The sequence below is a fragment of the Octopus bimaculoides genome, chromosome 20 (assembly GCF_046866305.1).
Source record: "Octopus bimaculoides isolate indiv1 chromosome 20, ASM4686630v1, whole genome shotgun sequence".
NCBI classification, from domain to species: Eukaryota; Metazoa; Mollusca; class Cephalopoda; order Octopoda; family Octopodidae; genus Octopus; species Octopus bimaculoides.
The window spans coordinates 31,947,271-31,957,535 of NC_142947.1; positions in this window are offsets into that span (position 1 = coordinate 31,947,271).

The following is a 10,265-nucleotide window of genomic DNA, read 5'->3' on the forward strand; positions in this document are numbered from 1 at the left end:
TATTCCTTTGTTATCGCTGTTTCTTTGCAATATGTTGTTGTAGTAAGGCCGCGAGCTGGCAGAAACGTTAGCATGCCGGGCGAAATGCTTAGCGGTAATTCGTCTGCCGTCACGTTTTGTGCTCAAATTCCGCCGAGGTCGACGGCGTGTGCTTTAGTGGTCAGGGTATTTCACTCACACTCGTGAGTTCAATTCTCGGTTGAACGTTGTTTCCTTGATGGATACACTTTATTTCTTGTTGTTCCACTCCACTCAGCTGGCTTAAATGAGTCATTCCTGAAATTCAAAGAGCCAGCGTTGTCCAATTCTATGTCAAGCTGAATTTCCCTGAGAACTACGTTTTGATGGCACGCATATCGGCGGAATGCCCACTCAGTTGCACGTTATTTTCACGAGCTGGGTGTTCGGTTAATCGAATGAACAGAAATACTTCTCGCAGCCGACGAGGACTCAAGCCATAAATACAGTTTTGACAGTTGTTTTCTATGCACCTCGCACCACAATTTTTTTAAAGCGATGTACTTTTTAAAATCTCGTCAAAAAGTGGTGCACAAAATTTATAGAACATATCTAAATAAATATAGCAGTTGAAAGCGAGAGACCAGAAAGAGAAAAGGAAAGTAATAGAGGTGTTAACCGAATACGGAAAGAGCATAGGTAGAGGTGCATGAGAGAAAAAAATATCTTTTTACCTTTTTACTTGTTTCACTGATTTGACACCGACCATGGAGGGCACAACCTTGATGGATTTAGTGAAGTAAATTGACCCCCAGGACTACTGTTTTGGACAGTACTTATTCTATCGCTCTCTCTTGCCGAACCGCTAAGTTACAAGTACGTAAACACACCAACACTTGTGATGGGGACCAATACAGACACGAAAACACGCACACACTCACATATATATGGTTTTTTTGAAGGTGAGGTCTAAGACAAAGATATGATTTTATTCGTACATATTAGATGTTATATATATATATATATATATATATATATATATATATATATATATATATATATATATATATATATATATATATATATATATATATATATATATATATTGTATGTATATACGACGGGCTTCTTCCATTTTCCGTCTACCAAATCCATTCACAAGGCATTAGTCGAGCCTAGGGTATAATAGAAGACGCTAGCTCCAGATACCACGTAATGGAACAGAACCCGGAGTCATTTGGTTGGAATGCAAGCTTCCTACCACACATGCACGGAAGATAAAAACGTGAAATTTATAACAAATATCTTACAGAATGAGACGTTAGGTTTAAAGAAGAAAAACAATGAAATAGGGGAGAGATGTGAGAATTGCGATATGCGACTCTGTCTTGCATGAGTATTCAATTAAGTTTTCATATGCTGAGCAGGCTTGTCGACTGGTCGAATGACTGAAACACTCGTCGTCGTAAGAAAGTGTGAGTCAGGCCGATAGCGTTAGCTTTAGCCAAGTTGTCGCTATTGTTGTTGATATTGTTACTATTGTTTTCGTTGTTGCTATATTTAGTATTGATGCTGTTGTTGTTGTCTAATACCAGATCGATTTCAATCTTGTAGGTCTATTTATCAAGGAAATTCTGAGTAGTGACCATTCCATCATTTTGTACAATTGTAGCTATATAGGACAGTGTGCTTATTTGAAAGACAAGTTGTGAACTGAGAGAGATTTGACTGTTACTTATTACAGGTCAGTCAACTGCATTTACATTTCATCGTTGTTGTAGCTGAGAATGATAACACCAGCAGTAAGAACGAAAACACTATCAGCAGCAATAAGAACAACAACGATGACAAAAGCAACAACAATTATAACAGCGACATTAACAACAACAGTAGCAACAACAACAGCAACGACAAAACAGCAAATACAAGGAGAAAAACAACAAGGGCAGCAACAGCAGAAACAGCGATAGCAACACCATCAACAACACAAAGTAGTCAATACCGATAGCGTGTGTTTGCAGGGGAGCAATGGTGTGGTCACCCTGGCACCCAAAGATCATGTAGACCACACAATGTCATCTGCAGAAAAAATTATAAAAACTACAGGCGTGCAGGCGTGGCTGTGTGGTTAAAAAACGTGCATCCCAAAGCTGTTGTCTTGATTTCATGTCTATTGAAGGACACTTTGGGAGGTGTTTGGGAGTAGATCTGGTCCAGAGAAACTGAAAGAAGCCTATAATATATATATATATATATATATATATATATATATATATATATATATATAAATATATATATATATATGTATGTGTGTGTGTGTGTGTGTGTGTGTGTGTGTGTGTGTGTGTGTTATGTGTGCTAAACACCGAAAGCTTTGCAGCAAGTGTTGGTTTGTTTACGTCTCTGTAACTTCGCTGTTCGACAATTACAACCAAGCCTAAAGATAAATAAAGTATAAAGTCTCGGAATCGATTTTTTAGACGAAACCCTTCAGGTGGTGCCCTATCAGGGCCGTGACCCAACGACGGAAAGAAAATAAAAGATATGAGATAATATATTCCCGAAGATACTAATCATGACATACATTTGGGGAAGCCGTGGCTTGAGCGATTTTACTGTTGTCCTCTCAATCAAGTTTGACTAGGATGGGGTTTGACGACAACAACAACAATAACAACAACATCAGTCACGACATTAACTACAATATCCGAGCAACAATAACAGCTACAACTATAAGAAGTGCAATGATAATGACATCGATAGCAAGGACGGACATGGGTGATGGTTCAGCTCGGTGAAAATAGCAAGCGAATATCCCTCTGATTACAATTTACTGTCTTAAATAAAGGGTACATGGATGACTGTAGTCGATCATAGACACAGACACGGCTGAAATAGTTAGGCAAAATGTCTAATCAATAACAGATGTAAAACAACAGTAATGGCCAGCAAGTAACAAGCCAATAAAAGAGCCACTATCTAGTCGCTTCACCTGCTTGAAATAACAGTCAAATTTCACTTCAGATTGTACCTTATTATCATCAAAATAATATTTATGGCAACAAAAAATGATGTAGTTTCAGATATACAGTAGTTGGAAAAAATGGACTGGATGGGCATGCCTGAATATAGTTTTTATCATGGCTCTACTCGATCGTGATTGGCAAAAACAACATGAATAGCATAATTAATACAACAGAGTAACAATAACATCGACTGCTTTACAATAGCGCAACATCACATCAACTAATATAGCAACAATAGCATAGAAGCACATTATCAACAAACAGGAACCAATACAATAGGACAATAACAGCAACAACACAATGATGCAACAGCAAAATTATAATATAATAATTATAGAACACTACTACAAGAAAAAAACAAGTGCAGCAGCAGCAATAGTAGTAGTGGTAGTAGTAGTAGTAGTAGTAGTAGTAGTAGTAGTAGTAGTAGTAGTAGTAGTAGTAGTAGTAGAATATCAAGAACAATAACAACAATGGAATGGTAATAACAATAACAACAATAACACCCACGCAAAACGTCAACAAGAACACAAATAACAGCATACGCTGAACTGCATCAGCGCAATAAATACTTTACAGGCCTCGTCGAGAAGTGCTGACCATGTAAATATCCCTGTAAAGTTCCTTTCTAGGGACCAAGTCAGGACAAATGCTATTTTAACCATTTTTATATAGACACTAGTTGTCCTTACAACAAATTTCTTTTCTCTATGCCGCCGATATTGTCCAAGAGAAAGGTCAAAAGCATGGGCCCGAGAACAGGGGGTCCAAGGGTGAAGGGGCGCGCATCTTCTAAAACTTTTGAAGGCTGCAAAATCAAAATTTGCACCCCAACTTACTTTTCTCAGGTTTAGAAAACTGCGTAAAAACTGATCTGTAATAAGTAGCTTGAATTTAGATTTCTTCACAAAAAACAAAAACAAAATAAAAGTAAACATTGAAAATTTGGACCTGGGTTTGCATCCCCCAATCAAATTTTGTTCCCGAGCCAGTGGTGAAATGTCAACACAATTTGACGCTAGTGTTGACGTTGACGAACTCAGAGTAAAGCGTTGGATCAGTTATTGCGAAGTACTTTCGTATAACACTCTATGTTACCTACCCACACATCTTGAACTGCTGCTTCAGAAGGATTGAACTGCCTCGACGGAATCTGAACAGTATAAATAAATAGAAAATATACCACATAGCATACTGCTAATCCATAATTCTAACAGTAGCAATCACAACAAGTGGGTCTGTGGATAGTTTCAGAAGGCGAACAACAGCTGACGATACTCCAAACAGACTTGAGCTATGCAACGTATATGGCTGACCGTGAGCATCTTCCTTATATAAACTAGTGATTCCCAATCGGGATCCGTATGACTGTTGGCCTTATATGATTTTGTTAAGAATTATATGCAATAAATTGATTATACTTCTACAATATACGAAATATGTTAAGATATTTTTATTCAATTTCTAATGATATTTATTTATAAAAATAGGATAGAATTTTTTTAAACATCGAATGCTTATGGGCATTCAAATGACTAAAATATAAATCAAAGGAGACCACAGGTAGAAAATGGTCAAGAATCATTTATATAGGCGCAGTGTTTATATTCATCGTAACACAAAGGCTTATAGATATGTTGCATAGAGTATTATAGTGAGGAAATAAAATTAATGATGTCACAGTGTGACATTATCAACACAATGATACATCAATAAAATCATAACACAACAGCAACTTCATCAACACAGTAACACAACAGTAAATACAACATGAAAAGAGCAACAACAGCCATAGTTGCGACAACAGTGGCACAACATCACAATTTGATCGGCAAACACATAGTAACGCAACATCATCGCAACATCAACAACGGCAACATAATAATGATGATGATGATGATGATGATGATGATGATGATGATAATAATAATAATAATAATAATAATAATAATAATAATAATAATAAGAAGAAGAAGAAGAAGAAGAAGAAGAAGAAGAAGAAGAAGAAGAAGAAGAAGAAATACCAGACTCACAGATCGCTGTGAAAACAACATTCATTCATGAATTTATTTATTTATTATTTCTTTTTAAATACATATTTTACCTGTGAATTTGCGTGTGTGAACTGGGAATGCCTACAATGAGTTTCTCTGCCCTAGGTGTACGGAAAACACTCGGCAAGAAATGGAAGAATATTTGAAGAAAGAAGAAAATAATAATAATAAAAATAATAGCGAAGACGGTCTAAACGGATTTGGAGTGACATAGGGGATTACTGGAAACATGCAAATGCTTTGGTATGTCATTATGTCAAACGTGGTTGCTGTGAATCACAATTAAAGGAAATAGAAAATGAAATAGCTAAGATTACCAATGATAGTCAAACTATTAAGCATAATTTTAGCAAACACAATACAATAGATGACAGAATTCCTTTAGTGATTAGCTGGAACCGACATTTCGCTGGCATTTCAAAAGTGTTGCATGCAAGTTACCAGCATGTGGCGAAAAAATATCCTCGTTTCAAACAGATATTTCCTCAGCCGCCCATTATAACCTTTCGACGGAATAAGAACATAAGAGAATTATTGACCTCTATATCTGACTCCAAGAAAACAAACATTGGAGTATCTGCACGCTGTACCTTAAAGAACAGCCGCAAGAGAGGTAAGCCCTGTTCATTGTGCAACACCATGATTGAAGTGAGTTCCATCAGAGATCATAACAGAAATGTTATGATTTATACAGAAGGTGGAACATGTAAAGATTCTCATTTGGTGTGCACTGCAGAATGCACGAAACACAACAGCAATTAAACAAAAAGTTTAATGGGCACAGATTCGACGTCAGGCGCAATAACAATAGTTGCACAGAACTTGTTGAACATTTCGTTTCAAGCGGCTGCAATTTTGAAGAAGACTTATTCTTACAAAATATTCTGACTCTACTTCACTTTCACTACTCAGAATGTATGAGGAGAAATATGTTTGCGGGTTATTGACATCACGCCCTGGAGGAATGAATAAGATGACAGGAGAATATCATCAAATTTATACAAAACTGTTTGATTTAATATTCTTCTTTCTCCGTTTTTCTTTACTTTTTTCTGTTTTTTTCCGTCTTTTTCTTTTCTCCTATTATAAAATTGTAACTTAAAAAACTGATGATGTCATTCCATCAACGTGTGGACGCTGGTTGCTCTAGTTCATACTTTACGTTTAAATTTTGAATTTTTATCACTTCTTATTTTGAACTTGACAAAGGCAGACTTACTGTTGAAATATCGTTCAACCAATAAAATATCTAACAATCGAATCGCCCTCTTCATCTTGACTGTTTACCTTTGTGAAGAGTTACGCCAATTCTTTTTAAAATATAATAATAATAATAAACCATTGCAGCGTGGAAGGTGTTTATAAGCCATTTAAGAAATATACATGCACACAAAAAAATAATAATGCTGGTTTCAAATTTTCCCACAAAGGGCAGCAGTTTTGGGGGAGGGGACTAGTCGATTACATCGACCCCTTATTTTATCAATCCCGAAAGGATAAAAAGCAAAGTCAATCTCGGCGGGATTTGAACTCAGAATGTAGCGACGGGCGAAATACCTCTAAGCATTTCGTCCAGAGCTCGAACGATTCTGCCAGCTCACACCACCTTAATCCTTCCCTCTCTAATATATCCACAAGACTTGAAATTTTGGGGAAGGGGGCCAGTCGATTACATCGGCTCTAGTACGCAACTGGTACTTATTTTATCGATCTCGATTTGATGAAAGGCAAAGTCGACCTCGGTGGAATTTAAACTCAGAACGTAGAGACGGGCGAAATACTACTAAGCATTTCGCCTAGCGCACTAACATTTCTGCCAGCTCACCCCCTTAATAATAACAACAATAACAACAATAACAACAATAACAACAACAACAACAACAACAACAACAACAACAACAACAACAACAGCAACTATAATAATAATAATAGACCCAAAGTGCCGATACTGCAATGATGGAACACGTAATCTCTGGGTGTAAGGTTCTAGCATCTGTAGAGTAGAAATCAAGACATGACAAAGTTGGCCAATATCTACATTAGATAATGTGTCGGCATTATAAAATCAAAACTGCTAACAAATGGTAGAAGCACCACCGTGAGGCCGTAATTGAGAGAGAAGCTGTAACGATTCTTTGGGACATCCCAGTCTGTGCAGACCAGACATCAAAGCAGACAAACCAGATACGTTTGTGAAAGACCAAAACAATAAAATCTGTTTATTGATTGACATGAGCATATCTTGTGACCCTAATATCTCGGCAAAAGAATTTGGTAAGCTCAGAAAATATAGATTTGCTAATCGAAATCGGAAAGATGTGGCATCTTAAAACGGTTACAATACCAGTGATTGCAGGAGCATTTGGAATCATCAAAAAAAGAACTGTACATCATCTAAGAATGATCTCTGACTTACCATCCATGCATGAAGTGCAAAAGATTGTTTTAATTGGCACGTCAATGAGAGGGGTATGGTCGCTGTGAATTCTGTTTCTCTTTTCTCCCTTTATTTTCTTCGATTAGTTTTTCATTTTTTTATTTTTTCCTTTTACTGTCGTTCTTCCGCTTTTTCTCTATCACATGATTTTGTATATGAACAATCTGCTGTGCTTATTTTGATGGCTTACCAATGTATAGAGTGTGCTTCTTTGCCCTAGCAGTTAAGAAGTCACTCAACAAGAAATGGAAACAGGATTGAAAGAAGATTATGAACTTCTAATTTGTTGTCTCTTGAGGTCTCTGGTGAAACTTGGAGCCAACTTGTACAAATGCAAAGCAAAAGTCAAACAAATAATAATAATAATAATAATAATAATAATAATAATAATAATGATAATAATAATAATAATAATAATAATAATAATAATAATAATAATAATAATAATAAAAGAAATGGAAAAACTTTCAAAATACAAAGACCTGGAAATAGAGGTAACTCGAATGTGGAATCTAAAAACAGAAACAATTCCTATTGTTTCTGTTTTAGGTATAATAAAAAAAATATTCAGACAAATACATAACAAAAACACCAGGACTTACAACTATATATAACATACAGAAAATTTCACTACTGGGCACTGCACACATTCTACGCAAAACACTTTCAATACAGTAACCATAAGAGCATCACAGCAAACCACAGCACATACCCAAGGCACACAGAGTTGTGCTCGGTAGTGAAGTGAAAGCACGTTATAAAAATAAAACTACTGAACAATAATAATAATAATAATAATAATAATAATAATAATAATAATAATAATAATAATAATAATAATAATAATAATAATGCCCGGATGCAGTACCAAGCAGTGGCTCTCATGGTTTCTGATCTTAATTGATTGGAAGTGTTATCATGTACATGGTTTTGTTTTGGTGTAATAGATGGGCTACAGCAAATATTCTGCTTAATACCACAGATTTGCTTGTCAGTTGTTCGACCTTAACCAGTTGAGCATTTCGCTTGGTGGCTGACGATATGTGCATCGCTGATCACGAGCAGAAGTAGTGGGGGAGCATCATAGCCATGTGTTGAGAGGAATTCTTTAGGGTTTGAATAATTCACCTTTGGAAACATGGGTATTTTGCTCAACATCCTCAAACAAACCTTATTCAGGGACCTTTTGAGCAGAATGGTCTACTCAAAGAAAGTTCTAACTGGGCCCCACATGCGAGGTCATGCGCTGTTTATCTTGATATGAGATCACCATGTCGCGCACATATGGTTGTGATGCATGTGCCTGGTGTACCCTTATCAGACGGGTAGTCATGATGGGTATATTGGGCTTCGTATATTTTACCCCATGCTCTCTCACTCAATAATAATATTAATGCGAAAAAATTTGAAGAAAGAAGAAAAATCTCCATAATAATAATAATAATAATAATAATAATAATAATAATAATAATAATAATAAAATAATGATAATCCTTTCTACTATAGGCACAAGACCTGAAATTTGGCGGGAGAGGACAAGTCGATTATATCGACCCCAATGTTTTACTGGTACTTAATTTATCAACACCGAAAAAATCAAAGGCTAAGTCGACCTCGGCAGAATTTGAATCGTGATAACAATTCTGCAAGCTCACTGCCTTCAACATAATGCTAATGATGGTTTCAAATTTTGCCACAAGGGCAGTTTTTTGGGAGGGAGGGGATAAGTCGATTGCATTCACCCCAATGCTCAACTGGTACTTATTTTATCGACCCCCGAAACAATGAAAAACAAAGTCGATCTCGGCGGAACGATAATACTAACAATAACTGTATTACAACACATTCCCACAGTAGCAAAATTTTCGCTTCAGTAACATTAAAGTAATAACAACCACCACAATCAAAAACAACATCAATAGGAATAACAACAGTACATCAACGAGAACAACTACAATAACACAATTGCAAAATGCATCACATGGATAGTGTCAACGTAATAAGTTCAAGAACAACAATACCATCAACATCACAACATCATCAAACACAATAACATAATGCTGCATCACCAATAGCAAGCAGCAACGGCTACAGCAGCAACAGCAGCAGCTGTAACATTAGCATCAACCTCAACAACAGCAGCAGCAGTAGCTGCCTCAGCAACAAGCGAGCTCTCCTCACTGAAGAAATAAACACTACATAATAATATATCGGCTGCTACAGACAGAATAGTGTTGTTGTTTTGCATCTTATGACCAAACACATTCCAACCGTGCCCATCCCTCTGATATTTCTCTTTCTCAGGCATAGTCTAGCACGGAATATATTATCCAATGTGTTCATCCAATTTTTTTTTTACACAGACGCGTGTGAGAGGAGCAAGTTTCATCATATATTGCTATTGATGCTACTGAAGTTGTCACCATGTCACCGGGTTGTTGTTGTTGTTGTTATGCTTATTGCTGCTGTTCAACCCTAAAGTCAGCGCAGTCTGTGCCGTCATGTGATTAAAGTTTTCTAGCGCTGGTGATTTGGTCACTATATCTAGGACTTATTCTTTGTAAGCCTGCTACTTATTCTATCGGCCTGTTTGGCGAGCCGCTAGGTTACGGGGACGTAAACACACCAGCATCGGTTGTCAAGCGATGTTGTGGGACAAACATAGACACACAAACACACATACACATAGATACATACACACACACGCACAGACAGACAGACACACACACAGACACACAGGATGGGTTTCTTTCAGTTTCTGTCTACCAAATCCACTCACAAGGCTTTGGT